Genomic DNA, 16,362 nt, shown 5'->3' with positions numbered 1-16,362 from the left:
TTACCAAGATGACTGCTGAGTGAAAACACTTTCCTATCAAGATTTTGATAACATCAGACCCCATGAGAGCTTCGTGTCAGAGCTGAAACTGAGAAATGAAGCTTGTTTAGTCATATCCTCAGTGTTTTCTTAATCTTAACCTTAGTTTTAGCAGCCTGAACACAACTAAAATATGGTCGACTTGGACAAAATTGCCATTTTCAGCCATCAGGGGACATTAAATAATTAATACGAGCAAAATTAAAACATGTTTTTTACTCTGAAGGCTCATTTCAAGAGTCTTGTAAAAATCCAGATGAGATTTGTAAGATTTTACCCTCACATTTCGCGGAATATACGGTATAACAAATGTTTTACGCACTTTATATGTTGACACTCTTATCCAGCAAAGACTGTCATCAAGGATGCATCTTTAAGTCCAAAAGAACAACAAGGAGTCCTGCAGCAGATGTCATAACATTCACAGTTTCCTGATCTTTACATCATGGAGTCAGTCTGGATTACATGAAGAGATCGAACACACTGAGACAGACAAAAAAACAAAACAAAACCAAGATATGATTTTTGTGCTTTCTATAGGTTTATCAGTTCGATAGATGAAGAGCATCAGGAGGATTGATCCTGTGGGGAACATCTACATCCAACAGTTTCTGAGATATTTCAGTCTGTACCATAGCAAACAGTGCACTGACTAACACGGCTCAAAACTGAGTGTTGTTTGTTTTCAGAAGTTTGCAACAAAGTAATGTGATGAATTATCACATCTGATAATGAGGCGTTCAGCATTTTCAGATGAGAGACCTCAGTGCAGCGGGTTAATGATGAATTAGTCTCCACACAAAGATCTGCTAGAGAGGCAGACAAGCAAACAGAGAAACTGTCAAATGAATTCTTTAAGAAACTCAAAGTCTTAAATTGATGAGTCCAGAGTTAAAACATTCATCAGATAAAATATGACTCAGAGCAACAGTTGCTGTTTATCTGTCTTTCTGAGGACGTTCCCACACAGAGTCCACGACAGACGAGGAACAGCAGGAACCTTGAGCCGCAAGAACAGCCTGACGTGGGCTGAAAACCAAATCACCTCTGACCTGCTCCATCATGACGACCATAAATCCGCTCACAAGGACATTGATCCAAACGGGAGATTTAAAACCTTAAAAAAATCAATGCTGTCTGAAGAAATTAAATGTGTAATTTGTACCTTCAAAGCCGGGCCAGTGGTGGAGTATTTTTTTTTTTGAGAGTCTGCAGCTCAGCAACCATCGGCAACACGGCTTTAGCATTATAATTGTTTGTTCTGGGATCTATCAGGCAAAGAACAAGAACATTACATCCTGTATATGACAGCAGGGTGGCTTTTATCTAAGCTGAAACTGACTTTAATTCAGCTCTGATAAAAACATGTTTACGTTTACTGGACGTCCTTAATAATGAGGGGAAAAGTGAACACAAGACAACACAGAAACGACCCCTCGCACAGCATCACATAAAACTAAATGACAAAAAGGAAACAAGTAGATAAGAGGACAACAGATAATAGAAACACATCAGGAGGAAGGATAAGACCATCCAGCAGCTGAAAGGAGGCGGAGAAGTGATGAATGGCAACAGGAAGTTTTCCAAAGCTCAGGTGCAATATTAAAATGCTCCCGTCGTCGCCTCAGACGCGACATGACTGAGAGTCACTTCAGCAGCAATCTGGAAAGTAATCAGGCCAATTTGTTACCTAAATCACTCGCGTCCCACCGGAGAAGTGCTGGACCGAAATCAGCTGAGTGATTTGTCACGCTGACAAGAACAAAGCCGAAGCCGCCGTGTGAACAGCGACGCTTGGCAGCAGCTAAACAACAAATTACAACAACTTCTGACCCAAAATACTGACAGAAATTTAAAGAAGTTTTAAGTGTACAGAGATAAATCTGCAGGATTGATGAGTAAAATGGAAACTTTTGTTACCAAAACAGGAAAAGCTCATTCAAAACTTAAAGTGGGAAATTATTCTTAAAGCTTCAATATGTCCACAGTTGCCCTGAGAAGTAGAACAGCACTCACAAAAGTGAGCAAATATGACCATCTAGCATGAGGCAAAATCTGCTCTTTAATGCAAAAACGCCAAAAATAATTGATTTTGTGTGATGTTGAAGAAACATAGTATTTTTAAATCCCATGTATTCAACTGCAGTAAAACCTCCATCAGTAGTAACTGTTTGTGCTTTTTGCAAACAATATTCTTGCTAGTTAGTACAACATTCTTTAAGGAAATGTAGCTGACATTTGTTTTTATTATTGTAAGTTTTGCATGTTCAAGGTGAGAAATAGCATTGAATTTCTGGTGTGGTTAAAAGCCTAAATGTTGGCACGCATGGTACAGGTGAATGCCAAGCTATTCTACTGGCCTCATAGGTCTACATTTCATCATACACAGCAGGGGGACCCAACCACTTTTGATCCAAGGTCTTACTTTTCAAGCACCCAACCTCCTGAGATCCACCAGTCCAGTGTCAACATTGCAAACCCACACGCATCGTTTTTAAAGTCATTAAAAAGCTATCTGCTGCCTCGAGAAAGGCTTCCTTCACATTATTTCCATCTTTGAATGCCTTCTTGTGTTTAGCAAGGATGTGATGGATGTGATGAAAAGCAATAGCTACGGCCTTACCCTGGGTCTGTGATTTGGTGAAGGTTGACTGCTGTGCTTTCAAATCCCACACTTTTGTGACACAAAAAAGGCATTTTTGCAGGGAAATCCCTCTCGTAGCTGCCTTGTATCATTTTAAAATACCGCTCCAGATTCCATTTCTTTGCCAACACCACCGTTGCATTGCAGATCAAACAAACAGTCAATGAGAATAAACGAAAACAATCTTCCTCCCATTCAGAGTGAAAATGTTAGGTCATGGCTCGTTTCCCTTCACCCGTGTTAACGTTTAGGAGTGCGTAACCGCTCAGATGGCTAGCTGCTAGCTACTGTTGACAGCTGTCAACTTCCTGTCATGCATGTCACGCGCTACCGTACGTTAAATGTGACCTACTTAACATGACCTACTAAAACCACACACATCAAACAACATAGCTCAAAACATATCCAACGACGCATAACTACAACAAAACAAAACATGCAGTTACACATAACAGAAATTAAAATTTTTTAAAAAAATTAAATTTTGTCCTACACCCCTTGCGCTTGATTTGGGATCAATCCGGTCTACCAGTAGACCGCAATCGACTGGTTGGACACTCCTGATAGACAGCATATTGTCATCCTCAGTATGCGTTTATAGTCTCATCTCTTTTCACTAATTCCAGCTTCAATAACAAAGGAAGCCTCAATACCTTAAATGCATAATACGAATTGAGAACCGAGGATCAAGGAGGTCTGCTGGAGAAGCTATAAACCAAGATGTCAAAAACAGAAAACATAAAGAATCATTGTGCTTTCCAGCAATCTGTGAATGTATCACGTCTAAAGCTCCATCAGCAAAGTTATTCAAATGAGTCTAAAATCATGAGTTTTAGAAATCCAAATCAATTTGTCTTCATGTGTCACTTTAAAATTCATATATTTTTAATTATCCTCAGAGCAAATGAGAAGCCAGGACAAACTCAGGCGGAACCAACAGTCACATGACAAAAATTCAGTCACTTTTCAGCTTGACTGCAGGCAGTATTTACACAGAGCAGGTAGAAGCATGATGAAACATCTTTATGTAGTTGATGTGCAGTGCAGTGTCTGCTACACAAGTGTGTCCTCGATTACATGCCTTTCACACGTGTGACATAAAAGGGGCGACACACAGCTGGGATACGGAAACCATGTCAGCAGCAGTACTAACAAATGTGTGTAAATGATATTCAGGATTAATATGTCACTTTTTATTTGTCTAGTAGTATTTTATGTGGCAAGACTCTTTTCTACTTCACACCGCACGTGTGGGTTAAATAAAAAAATACAAATGTGTCATATGTACACACGTGGACAAAATTGTTGATACCCCTCAGTTAAAGAAGGAAAAACCCACAATTCTCACTGAAATCACTTGAAACTCACAAAAGTAACAATAAATAAAAATTTATTGAAAATTAAATAATCAAAATCAGCCATCACTTTTGAATTGTTGATTAACATAATTATTTAAAAAAACAAACTAATGAAATAGGGCTGGACAAAAATGATGGTACCCATAACTTAATATTTTGTTGCACAACCTTTTGAGGCAATCACTGCAATTAAACGATTTCTGTATTTGTCAATGAGCGTTCTGCAGCTGTCAACAGGTATTTTGGCCCACTCCTCATGAGCAAACAGCTCCAGTTGTCTCAGGTTTGATGGGTGTCTTCTCCAAATGGCATGTTTCAGCTCCTTCCACATTTGTTCAATGGGATTCAGATCTGGGCTCATAGAAGGCCACTTTAGAATAGTCCAACGCTTTTCTCTCAGCCATTCTTGGGTGTTTTTGGCTGTGTGTTTTGGATCGTTGTCCTGTTGGAAGACCCATGACCTGCGACTGAGACCAAGCTTTCTGACACTAGAAAGCACATTTCTCTCCAGAATGCCTTGATAGTCTTCAGATTTCATCGTACCTTGCACACTTTCAAGACACCCTGTGCCAGATGCAGCAAAGCAGCCCCAAAACATTACTGAGCCTCCTCCATGTTTCACTGTAGGGACAGTGTTCTTTTCTTCGTATGCTTGGTTTTTGAGTCTATGAACATAGAGTTGATGTGCCTTACCAAAAAGCTCCAGTTTGGTCTCATCTGTCCAAAGGACATTCTCCCAGAAGCTTTGTGGCTTGTCAACATGCATTTTTGCAAATTCCAGTCTGACTTTTTTATGAGTTTTTTTCAGCAGTGGTGTCCTCCTTGGTCGTCTCCCATGAAGTCCACTTTGGCTCAAACAACGACGAATGGTGCGATCTGACACTGATGTACCTTGGCCTTGGAGTTCACCTTTAATTTCTTTGGAGGTTGCTCTGGGCTCTTTGGATACAATTCCAACGATCCGTCTCTTCAATTTGTCATCAATTTTCCTCTTGCGGCCACGTCCAGGGAGGTTGGCTACTGTCCCGTGGGTCTTGAACTTCTGAATAATATGAGCCACTGTTGTCACAGGAACTTCAAGCTGTTTAGAGATGGTCTTATAGCCTTTACCTTTAAGATGTTTGTCTATCATTTTTTTTTCGGATGTCCTGGGACAATTCTCTCCTTCGCTTTCTGTTGTCCATGTTCAGTGTGGTACACACCTTTTCACCAAACAGCAGGGTGACTACTTGTCTCCCTTTAAAGAGGCAGACTGACTGATTATGAGTTTGGAAACACCTGTGATGTCAATTAAATGACACACCTGAGTTAATCATGTCACTCTGGTCAAATAGTTTTCAGTCTTTTATAGAGGTACCATCATTTTTGTCCAGGCCTGTTTCATTAGTTTGTTTTTTTAAATAATTATGTTAATCAACAATTCAAAAGTAATGGCTGTTTTTGATTATTTAATTTTCAATAAATTTTTATTTATTGTTACTTTTGTGAGTTTCAAGTGATTTCAGAGAGAATTGTGGGTTTTTCCTTCTTTAACTGAGGGGTACCAACAATTTTGTCCACGTGTGTATGTTGTTGTCACATTATGCCGCGTTGTGACTTGAATTATAAGCAAAATATTTACTGTATATTACAAAAAACACTGTTTTGCACATCATAAAATACAGTGGTCACTGATAACAAAACAGTGAACAGGTGATACAGCTGAACCACAGCTCATATTTAGTAGATATCGCTTTAAATAATGGCTTACTTTAATATCTGTTGCCTTGACTTCTTTTCTTGCATCTCCTTCTTGAATCCTCTGCTCAAATCTCTGGTGGGAAGAACTAAGATGCGAGAATAGGAGTCGAGGAAAGGAATGGAGGAGGCGCAATTAATGAAATAAAACAAGCAGTACATCCTAATACTGGCACTACCTAGAGCTGGGTCTTTTTCCGGGATCACACAGTGGTCGCTTGTCACACTTGTGTTAGAATCTCAAACATTTTATCTTCTAATTTCAGCTGCTACAGTGAAGCCAATTTGTCCTTGAATATGGACAGTAAAATGGAGAAGCAACACAAAGAGACTTGCCACTTTAAGAATACTGAGTTAAAAAAAAAATTCAAATGTCAAAGATGGTGGGTGTATGTCACATGTCCCGCCCCATCTCCCCAACAGCCAATCATCTTCTTTATTACAGTCAAATCAGGAAACATCCAGTCGATCATGTTGCTGCACAAACTCAAGCCTGGTGATGTGAATCTGTGTGCATGCATAGTAGAAGTATAACCTGAAGGAAAGAACACTTTTAAACTGTAATTTGAGGAAAACTCACCAGACTTTTTACATATTTTTTTGTCAGATTTGACTGGTGATGCAGTTTTTATGTCCTCGTGGCCTTTGAAATTGCAGTTTCGACTCTCCACATTCATTTAAATAAAAACTTGGTGTTATTAGCCTGAAATAACTGCCTGGGGGGCTATACAAAGATGGCTGAATCTGGGAAGAAAAATCCCGGAACACATTTCATTTTCTCAGAGAAAAAGTTGTTTTATCAGAGTTTGATTTTACCAAAGCTAGTGGAGCAGAGTGAACCCCAGATATCCTGTACGCCATGACAAAATGTCTCCAAGACGACCCAACGACTCGTCTACTGTCACTTGTCATCATTAACATAATCTAATTCAAATGACATCTAATTTCTGTGAACAGCATGTAGAAAGAACCTGAGTTGACCACAGCGCTGTATGTTTTCAGATAGGAAGCATCCAAACAAGTCCAAAACTCAAATAAAAAAATAAAATAGAAGAAAATACTAAAACAGGCAAAACAGGACAGCAACTTGGAAGATCAATTTTGAAAGTAAGCCAAGAGCAGCCTGCCAGAGGGTCCAATCCAACCCATGGGACGACTTTGTAAAGTGTAAAAATTATAGAGAAGAAGCAAATTTTAAATCTGTAAAACTGTAAATTTGAAATAATTTCTAGACAAGTTGGCAAGTTGTTTTGGTCATAAAGTAAAATACTGTAGTGCTCATTGTTCTTCTGTCATTTCATGCCTCGTTTTTTGTAAAATTTTGTCTAGTTTTTGTTACTTTTTGTCATATTTTTGTCATTTTGTTTCTTGTTTTTGTCATTTTGTGTTTCCTTTTATCCTTTTTATCTTGCTTGTGTGTTTTGTCTTGTTTTTGTCATCTTGTGTTTTGCTTTGTTGATTGTTTTGTGTATCGTTTTTGTGTATCGTTTTGTCTTTTTTGTCTCACTTGTATCATTTGTCCCTTTTTTTGTCACTTTGTGTCTCGTTTTTGTAATATTTTGTCCTGTTTTTGTTGGGGTTTTGTTGTTTTTTTGTCTGACTTCTGTCATTTTGATCATGTAGTAAAATAGTATGTCATTCAGTTCCACAAACCTGAGACCAAATGTTTTGCGCCTTTGTAGACACACTGATCTGGAAGTTGCAATGTGTAAATGATAAACTGAGACATAATATTGTTAATATTAAACTGATTTTTCGAAATAAATCTCAGGTAGGTCAAAGTGTTTTGTAAAAAGATAGTTCCGTAAATGTGAACATTTTCAGATTTGTAATTTTTGCACTAAAACAAAGGAGAAAAATATGGAATTGCTGTTATTAATAGGTCCGGCCCACTTTAAATGAATTAGGTTGTATGTGGCCCCTGAACTAAGATGAGTTTGACCTCCCTGTTCTAGGAGCAGCTAGTAATGTTCATAGTCTGAACACTGAAATTAAAATAGTCTCTTTCTGTTAGAAGAGAAAGAAACAGTTGATACTCTGCACTTTCCAAACGAATCTTGAGGTGAACAATAGTGTAAAAAGCACTGCTGGCTCTTTTCAGTGATCACAAACAGGTGCTACTGCATTTATTCCACCTTGGAGGGCTTCTTTCATGGGTGAAAAATGATCTGCACTCCAAAAATTAAAATGCAATAAATTAGGATCCAAGGCACACTGCAGGGGTTTATGCAAAAACTCCATTTTTAGGAGACCTGCATTTTAATTTTTGGTTTTAAGGCCATGCTTTACTCATGCAAATCGCCCTCCGATGTGGAATAGATCTTGCAGTAATTCAACTATTCCCCCACAAGAATCTTACATGCTAACAGCATGCTAATCAAATGCAATCAAAATGAGTGATTAACTGGCTGAACACACCTCATGATTTACATTTCCGTCACTACACCACTGTCAAATTGGGTTATTAATGACTGGAAAGAAATATAGGGGCAGGACAGAGTAAAAAAGGAGCAGTCCAGTCAGTTTGTCTGGGTGATATATGCCTTCCTGAGCACATATTGTTCTGTTTTTCAAGTTTGTTTGCAGCAGTTTGGGTCAGACAGAAAGAGCATCACCATTTATCTCTCCTGTCAAAACAATCGAAAGCCCCCAAGGAGAAAACACAGTCAACATACCTGCATGAGACGCTGTTTGTGTTGGACCTCGGCGCTGAGAGACTGGCAGGCAGGACTGACAGATAAATGGTGAAATAGCTGTCCTCTGTCCCGACTCCAGGTTTGGTGTTCAGTCCTGTAAAACAAGAACATCTGTATTCAGGTACAAACATACAAAGCCTGTCTGTGAGCTGTAACACCAAACAGGATTTTAAAAAAATGTGTGTAATTCCTGAAACCCGCTGAATGTTTGTTGATATGAACAAAGAGGAAGTCAGTGTTTGTCAATTTCTATGTACGTTGTTATTCAGGTAGCTTTATTCATCCAGCAGAAAGAGGACAGAAGCAGAATACATTTCATCTTTGTGTTCAATGCAAGCATTTCAATGAGGATCAAGATGAGATTCCTGAAGGAAAACAAATCAAATATTGTAAAATATTTCTGTCAGATTTAAAATGTATCTGTGCTTGCAAAGTGGCTTTTTCCTTAAAATGTTTAGGAGACGATGGTGTTGTTTTTGTTTCAAGTAATATTGTTCTGTTTCAAAACAAACACCTGCACACCGTTTAACTCACAAAAATGTGCTTTTTGCATCACTTCATTCATCAGGGGAATTGTTTGTGACAACGAGAAGCTATTTTAAACAGAGAATAGCTTAAGTCTTTCCCTGTGTGCTACAGGAAGGTCATGAATTCCAAACTTTACTGTATGACAATTTCCACTAACTGGCAGAAAGTTAGAGAAGAAAACTATCTACATGGCAACAAATATAAATGTATCCCAGAAACAATTACACAAAAGGGGTAAACTATGAAGTGAACTGCATAAAAAGAATCCTTGTTTGTTCTTCACCCTACCTGGGGAAGTAAATTTCAACAAACAGACGTGTGTTTTCCCATGAAAAAGGACTAAAGACTCTCATCTACGTCATAGCTTCCCAACTGTGTTACAAGCTGCTGCACTAAGTCTAAAAAGCAGAAAACTGTTTAGCTGTAGTCCCAGTTTGGGCTTCTCATATATACCTGCTGTTGATGTTAGCATTAGCTGGCCTAGTGTTTGGAAAGTGTGAAACTCGCTCCTAAAGGTTAACTCTGCTGGACACGAGTAGTAAACTGAAGTTGTTCTCTAAAATAACCCTCTGAAGATTTGAAAAGGCAGGCTGTCTTAGAAAAATCAACAAAATTACAATGTTTTTCACAGGCAGAAATTGCAAAAAGAGAAAGAATCTTTGAATTTTTAAACTTTCCCACAGTCTGTGAATGCATCATGTGTGATGTTCCATCAGCAAAATCAACCAAATCTAAGCTTAAAACTGTTGCATCAAAATAACCATTTTCTATAAGTCTCCTTTCAAAGTTCACAGGAAATGTATCAGATCCTGTAAAAAAAAAAATTCTGTGCCCCATAGAGGTACAACCAATAGTTCAGCAAAAATTCAGCAAATTTTTTAAGTGAACTGCAGGCTGTGTTTACACAGAGCAGAGAGATGACAAGTATGGTAAGATTTTAGAGCGATTAAGAGGAAAATAAGCCATATTTGGTCAATAAAATAAATGTTGGATAATTTAAAAAAAAATAGTATACAGAGGAACAAGTTGTTGGAAGATACATAAGCACAGTGAAGCATCTTTATATAGCTGATGTGCAGAGTGGTGTAAGAAAATGACATGCTTGCAGAGGCTGTAAAAATATAAATAGTTAAATATGTGAACCACCATTATCCCATGTATTGGGAACTCAAGCAGGCTCTTGGAAAAATTGACAAATTGATTCCAGTTTTCAGTTTTCGTTAAATAAATAATGCACAAGACTCGATTTCTGTCATTATAACTGTGTCATACTGCACAGAAGACATTTTCTATTTCTCATTCCTTCTAATCATGGCTGTTCTGCTTCCATAGAGGTCCAGGATGTTATAGTGAAAAAAGGGCAAAAAATAACCAGAAACCACTTCAGGTTGAGAAGTTTAAGTGAAGTGCACATTTTAAGAACAAGCAGGCATCATTTTCTGTGCATCACTTGTGCATCTCTTGCAGTTACCAACAGTAAAAACAGATTAAATGACTTCACCCAGTCGTCAACAGCATTAATATGTGTGAGAACTAAGTTGTGGACAGATGGTTAGCATCAGTGGCCACATTTCTTTTAATGTGTGCTTCATTACAGCATAAAACCCACATGCGCACAAAGTGTGAAAAACAGGATTACTGACGAAACTCACCTCAGAGATCATCCCTGCTTTTCATCGCACATCTGAAAGCTGCGCGTGTGTGTGTGTGTGTGTGTGTGTGTGTGTGTGTGTGTGTGTGTGTGTGTGTGTGTGTGTGTGTGTTGCCTGCAGCCACTGAGACCAACAGGTGTGTTTGTTGACGCCTGTTTACGTTGCTTTCTGTGAGGCCAGACCTTCAGAGAAGTTGGATTTTTGTGTGTCCGTGGGTGTGAGAGACGGCGCCAGGCTCAGCCAGACCTTCCTCCCCTGCTGCTGCTTTTATGTTAATAATATCACAGATCATATCATTTGATGCCGGATGACTCGCTGATGTGGTGCAAAAATGAAAAATGCAAAAAAATCGTTCATTCATTGGTGCAGAATTAACAGTGCAGGGCGGCCTCATTGGCTTTTCAGCAAGCAGAATTTCTGACTGCTCAGCAACATTGTGCACAGCAGAGAAAGAGGCAGCTGAGGGGAATAAATGTTGAAGTCTCAATCTCATGTACATTTATGGAAACTGCAATGACAGCCAGAAAGAGGGAGACCAGCGCAGCGAGGATAAAGACTTGGGAAGGGTTTCTGAGAGCAGGTGTCTTGTTGGAACAAGAGCTGTATCATTTTTTTACAGTTCTGGGAGGTTTTTCAGCGAAGGTTGCTGCTTGAAAAACTTCTTAAAGCTATAAATATCATCATCTGCAAGCCAACACCTCAAGGTAACACCGCAACTGGAGAAAATAATTACATTCAGCGCTTAGCAACAGTTTGCAAGGTTTGCAAGCAAGCTGTGTTTCACATTTAAGAGGAAAAGTCAAGTTCAGAGCTTCACTACAACACCTGTGGCCAGGCAGGAAAAAAGGAAATGAAAAGGAGATATAGGATATGCTGTAAGAGGAATTATGTCCCAGTGGTGAGAAGTCAAATCTAGTATTCCAAACACTGCTACATCCAGACGCATTTTGCAAGCCCTCATGCTTTTATGACCATTCTGACCCGCAATCTTCTGCATGCTTCACATACGTACGTCTTGGTGTTTCACGCGAGTAAAAACAAGTCTGAGCGACAGACACATGACAGCTCATTTCACACCACAGATTGCAACTGATATATGAGCAAGATGAAGGTGCAATATTGAGGCAAAATGGAGTCCAACAGGTATACAGACTGCATGGAGTACATACAGTAGACAGCATGGAAAGGGAACTGCAGTACGTACTGCGAGAAAAAGAAAAAACATGAGATTTGAAGAGGAGGAGGGGAAAATGTGCATTAGAAGAAGAATCAGGAGAAGGAGAAGGAAGAAAATAGAAAGAAGAGGAAGGAGAAGAAGGAAGGAAAAAAGAATGGGGAAAAATAAGAGGAAGGAAAACAGAAGAAGAAAATTAGCAAGGACAAAATGGGAAAAGAAGAAGGGGTGAGGAAGAGGGAGAAGAAAAGTAGGAGAAGAAGAAGGAGGAAGAGAAGAGAAGAATAAGGAAGAGCAGTGGAGGATCATGAACAAATGAGAAGCTGGAAGAAAGATGGGTGAAAAGCAGGAGAAGAAGAGAAAGAGGAAGGAGAAAAGGAAGAAGAAGATGAAGGAGAAGTAGGAAGACGAGAAAAAGCAGAGAACTAAGTAGGAGGAGAAGGAGAACAAGAAGAAAAACCGGAACAAGAAGGGGGAAAGAAGAGGAGTACAGAAGAAAAAAGGGAGGAAGAAGGACAAGATGAAAGAGGATGAAGTGAAAGGGAGAGAGAAAGATGAAATGAATAGAAAGATGAAGAAAATGAAGAAGGAAAATGAGTAGAAGAAGGAGGAGGAGGAGGAGGAGGAGGAGAAAAAGATAAATGAGGAAAAGAAGAAGTAAGGGGAAAAAGAGGGAGAAAAGAAAAGAAAAAGGAGGAGATGATGAAAGAGGAAAGGGGAGAGGAAGGAAGATAAAGGATTAGGAGAGAAGGGGAAGGAGAGATTGAAGACAGAGGAGATGAGATGATATGAATTCATAGTAGGAGAAGAAAAAAGAGAGAAAAAAGCAAATGAAAGCAGAAGAGGAGAAGAGGAGGGAGAAGGAAGTAAAAAGAAGAGAAAGATTCAGAAGAAGGAGGATGAGCAGAGGAGGTAAAAAGATAAAGGAGAATGAGTAGGAGGAGAAGAAGAAGACAAAGGAGATGAAGACAAAGAAGAAGGCAAGAAAAAAAACACAGAGTAGCCAATGAAGAAGACAAAGGAGTAGGAGGAGGAGTTGAAGAAGGAGACAAAGGGGAAATGAGGAGACAGATACATAGAAGAAGAGAAAAAGAGCATGAGGAGGAGAAAAGCAGTCGGAAGAGACGAACATGAAGAGGATAAAGGAGAGGGAGAAGAAGGGGAAGCGAAAAGGAGAAGAGGCAGAAGACAGATGAGGAAAAGGAGAGGAACAAGCAGGAGGAGAAGGTGAAGGAAGAAGAACTACTACAACAATGCTTTCCTGTCTTCATAGTCAACAATAATCCACAATGTCAGGAATCAGTGCAGAATTCATACATTTCTGCTTCATTAGTTTTCTGTTGCATGTTTACATCTTCTGCAGGTTTCTGAATCACCTTCACAGATGCCTTTTCAGTCAAGTGACGCAGAGACACAAACAGTGGAGGCACAGCAAAGATAATTGGTACACTCATGTAGCGAAAAACAAACTCATCCAACGCTGTGAATAATAAGAGAATGACAGAGCAGTGTCCTGTACTAATCTGTCAACATGGACAAACTGCACAAAGTGAGATGTGATGATTAATGTGTTTAGTTGAGAGTGTTTATGTCTCAATCAGTATTCATTTGATCAGAGGGTGTGTTAATGATCTCTAATTGTGGGGAAAGTATCTCATTAGAATGAGATCAGACAGTGACTTCATCTGAAATAAATATAGTTATTACACAAACTCAGGTCTCAGTGGGAGATCTGGATCCTCACAGGAAGCACGATGAGCTCTAATGGATGCTCCTCTGACGGACATGAAGGGGATTCGATGGTCTCCGAGACAGCTGGAGGACGAGGACGGACACATCGGCTTTGATCTTGAACGACACGACGCCACCGAGTCAACACAAAGAGGACGAACGAATATTCATGAGCAGACGTCTTCCTCAGCGGTTCAAGTACGCGCAGCATATACATCAAAACGCAGGCAGCAAAGGGATCAAATGTATGTTTGAAGGCTTTCTGTCAGTAATGAGATGACAGGTCTGAAAACCGGGAACTGGTACAAAACTGGAATATTAAATCCAAGTGTGTGTTTGAAAAAATATTATTTTTATTCCACACCACACAGCAGTGTTTGTTTATTAGGTTTACAGAATGCTTTAACTGATCAAAAACAAGTGGAGACTAACATGAAATTGGTAAATTGGCAGACCAATAATCAGCACGTTTTTCAAGCGAAATTCTTTTTTTTCCAGACGAAACCTAAGTATGTTTGGGTTTTGGACTGTTGGTTCAACAAAACAAGACATTTAATGATTATTTTGAAATGCATAGAAAAACAATCTATCGATCCATCGGTTTATGGCAGGTTAAGCCCCTCTTTCCAACTCTCCTGGAGGATCCAGAAGGGTTTCCATCCCAGATGAGTTACGTAATGCCTCCAGTAAATTCTTAGTCTCCTTATATTTGCTTGGAAAATCTCCAAAGGAAGCTGCCCAGGAGGCATCCTAAACCACCTCAGCAGGCTGCAAGCTGCAACTCTACTTGACTTTGTAAGTCCAGACACCTTATGAAGGAAACTAATTAAAGCTTTCTGTGTATGATACTTAAGTTCAATTCAGTTCTATTGAAAGTGTTCACAACATATGTCATCTCACAGTGCTTAGCATACTAAGGTCATCTTACGAATTATAAACAGAGAACAGAAAGCCGAGCAAACCAAATTTGCCTTTGGATACAGGATGCCTTTGGAAGGAACATACTACTATGAAATACTTCCAGTCGAAAAAGAAGAAGCCTTTATTTGTCACAAATACATTTTTACAGCATTGTGAAATGTTGATTTCCCAAATACTAATTGGAGTCAGAGCCCAAGGTGAGTCATGCTACAGCACCCCTAAGGAAGGGTAAAGAGCCTTTCTCAAGGGCACAACAATGGTAGCACTGGAGTTTGATCCTCTGACCTTCTGAGCAGTAGTCCAGAGACTTAACTGATGTGGTACCGCTGTCCCTACATATGGCAAAGCATTTCAAAAATCGGCGAAATGGGTTGGAGTTACTCTTCACGGAAGTCTTAAGAAAAATTCAAAAGACTTGTGCGTTATGAAGAGAAACCTAAACAGATTGCCATAAGAGGGATTTGGTAAATCGAGAGCTTTCCCAGTAAATTGTCTGCACTTAAATAGCATTTTTACACCTTAGTAGAAGGTAGAATGAAGTGTTTTTCTTAAATCAAGCCTTTCTACCTTTGTGATACTCAAAACTGTTTACAGTATTTCTCATTGACACACACTGAATCACCAGTGGTGGTAGATCTGTCATGCAATGTTCAACTTTAGGTTCAGTGTCTTGCCTAAGGACAGTTGGACATACAGAGGAATGGGGGGATTGAACCGCTAACCTGCAATTAGTAGACAACACACTCTATCAATGCGTTTGTCCATCTCACTCCTCCTTTTCACCAAAATTGTGAACAAGATCCTGAAATACTTAAATTCCTCCAACCCAGAGGAAGTAATCGGCCAGTTTCAAGAAAAGATGGCCTCGGAGGGGCTGACTGCTATCCCGGCCACGACCGTCCTAGTAGTAGCTGGACTCACACACCAACAAAAAGGGGCGATTTAAAAGTTTCTAAAGTCTGAGCAGTTTTAACGTGGAAAAACAAACTGTTCCAGCGATTCGAAGGAACTGCTATAAAGGCTTGATCAAATCTGCTGTTAATCTGAATCTCAGAACAGCCAGAGGCATCTGGTTCGTCAGTTTCAGTGCTTTAACTGGGGTATGAAGAAGCAAGACTTCTAAGTAAGAGGATGCCAGTCAGTTTAAAACTTAAAAAACAAACAATAAAGTCTCAAAATTGATGCTGAAACAGACAGAAAGTCAGTGAACAGTGGCCAGTACTGGGTTCTATGATCACATTTCATTTTCCTGTTGCATTTAGGCATAACTGCTCAGTGTCCACATACAATTGATCACAATAATCCACAATAATCCAGCCAAGTAGTAGGTAGATCGGGCTTTATCTTGGTTAAAGTCTCAACTGAAAAATGCTGCACTGAGGCGGTTTGCAGAAAAGAACAATGAATAATTAGGAAAATAATCAACATAATGATACTAAGTGCTAGGTGAAGCCCTGCTCTGTAATAATATCCACATGTGGCGGGCTTGACAGAAGTAATACGAATCTGAATGAAGTCAAATTAGGCCTTTTAACATCATGCTGATAACAGTTCTACTTTTTTTTCTTTTTTACTCATTCTGATAGTCAGAAAGCATCACAGCAAAATGTGCAAATCAGGGAGCATTTCAGTAACCCATCTTTTATAACAATCCCCTCCTTATTGGACAATGACAAACAAATTTCCAATTATTTCAAAGGAATATAGCACAACACAACCTGCACTCCACTGCACAGTGTAACAACAGTTTATTCAGTTTATTGAATTTCTTTATTCTCTTCCTAATCTGAAACTTCATTCTCTGAATGCCTGAGCACAGTCAGAGAAGAAGAAATGAGGCCCTGACAGAGCGAAGGTCATTACACTCATTAGACCTCCTTTG

General features: G+C 39.3%; 1 non-coding gene across 1 annotated transcript; it reads right to left on the bottom strand.

Annotated features, from left to right (window-relative positions):
* Positions 1-14,812: 14,812 nt before the first annotated feature.
* Positions 14,813-14,924, bottom strand: LOC127533015 (U5 spliceosomal RNA). Its single transcript, XR_007940620.1, has one exon. It is a non-coding gene; the product is annotated as a U5 spliceosomal RNA (small nuclear RNA).
* Positions 14,925-16,362: the final 1,438 nt, after the last annotated feature.

This window comes from Acanthochromis polyacanthus, chromosome 2 (assembly GCF_021347895.1).
Source record: "Acanthochromis polyacanthus isolate Apoly-LR-REF ecotype Palm Island chromosome 2, KAUST_Apoly_ChrSc, whole genome shotgun sequence".
Taxonomy (NCBI): domain Eukaryota; kingdom Metazoa; phylum Chordata; class Actinopteri; family Pomacentridae; genus Acanthochromis; species Acanthochromis polyacanthus.
The sequence above is the reverse complement of the archived record's forward strand: the minus strand, read 5'-3'. Positions and strand labels throughout refer to the sequence as shown.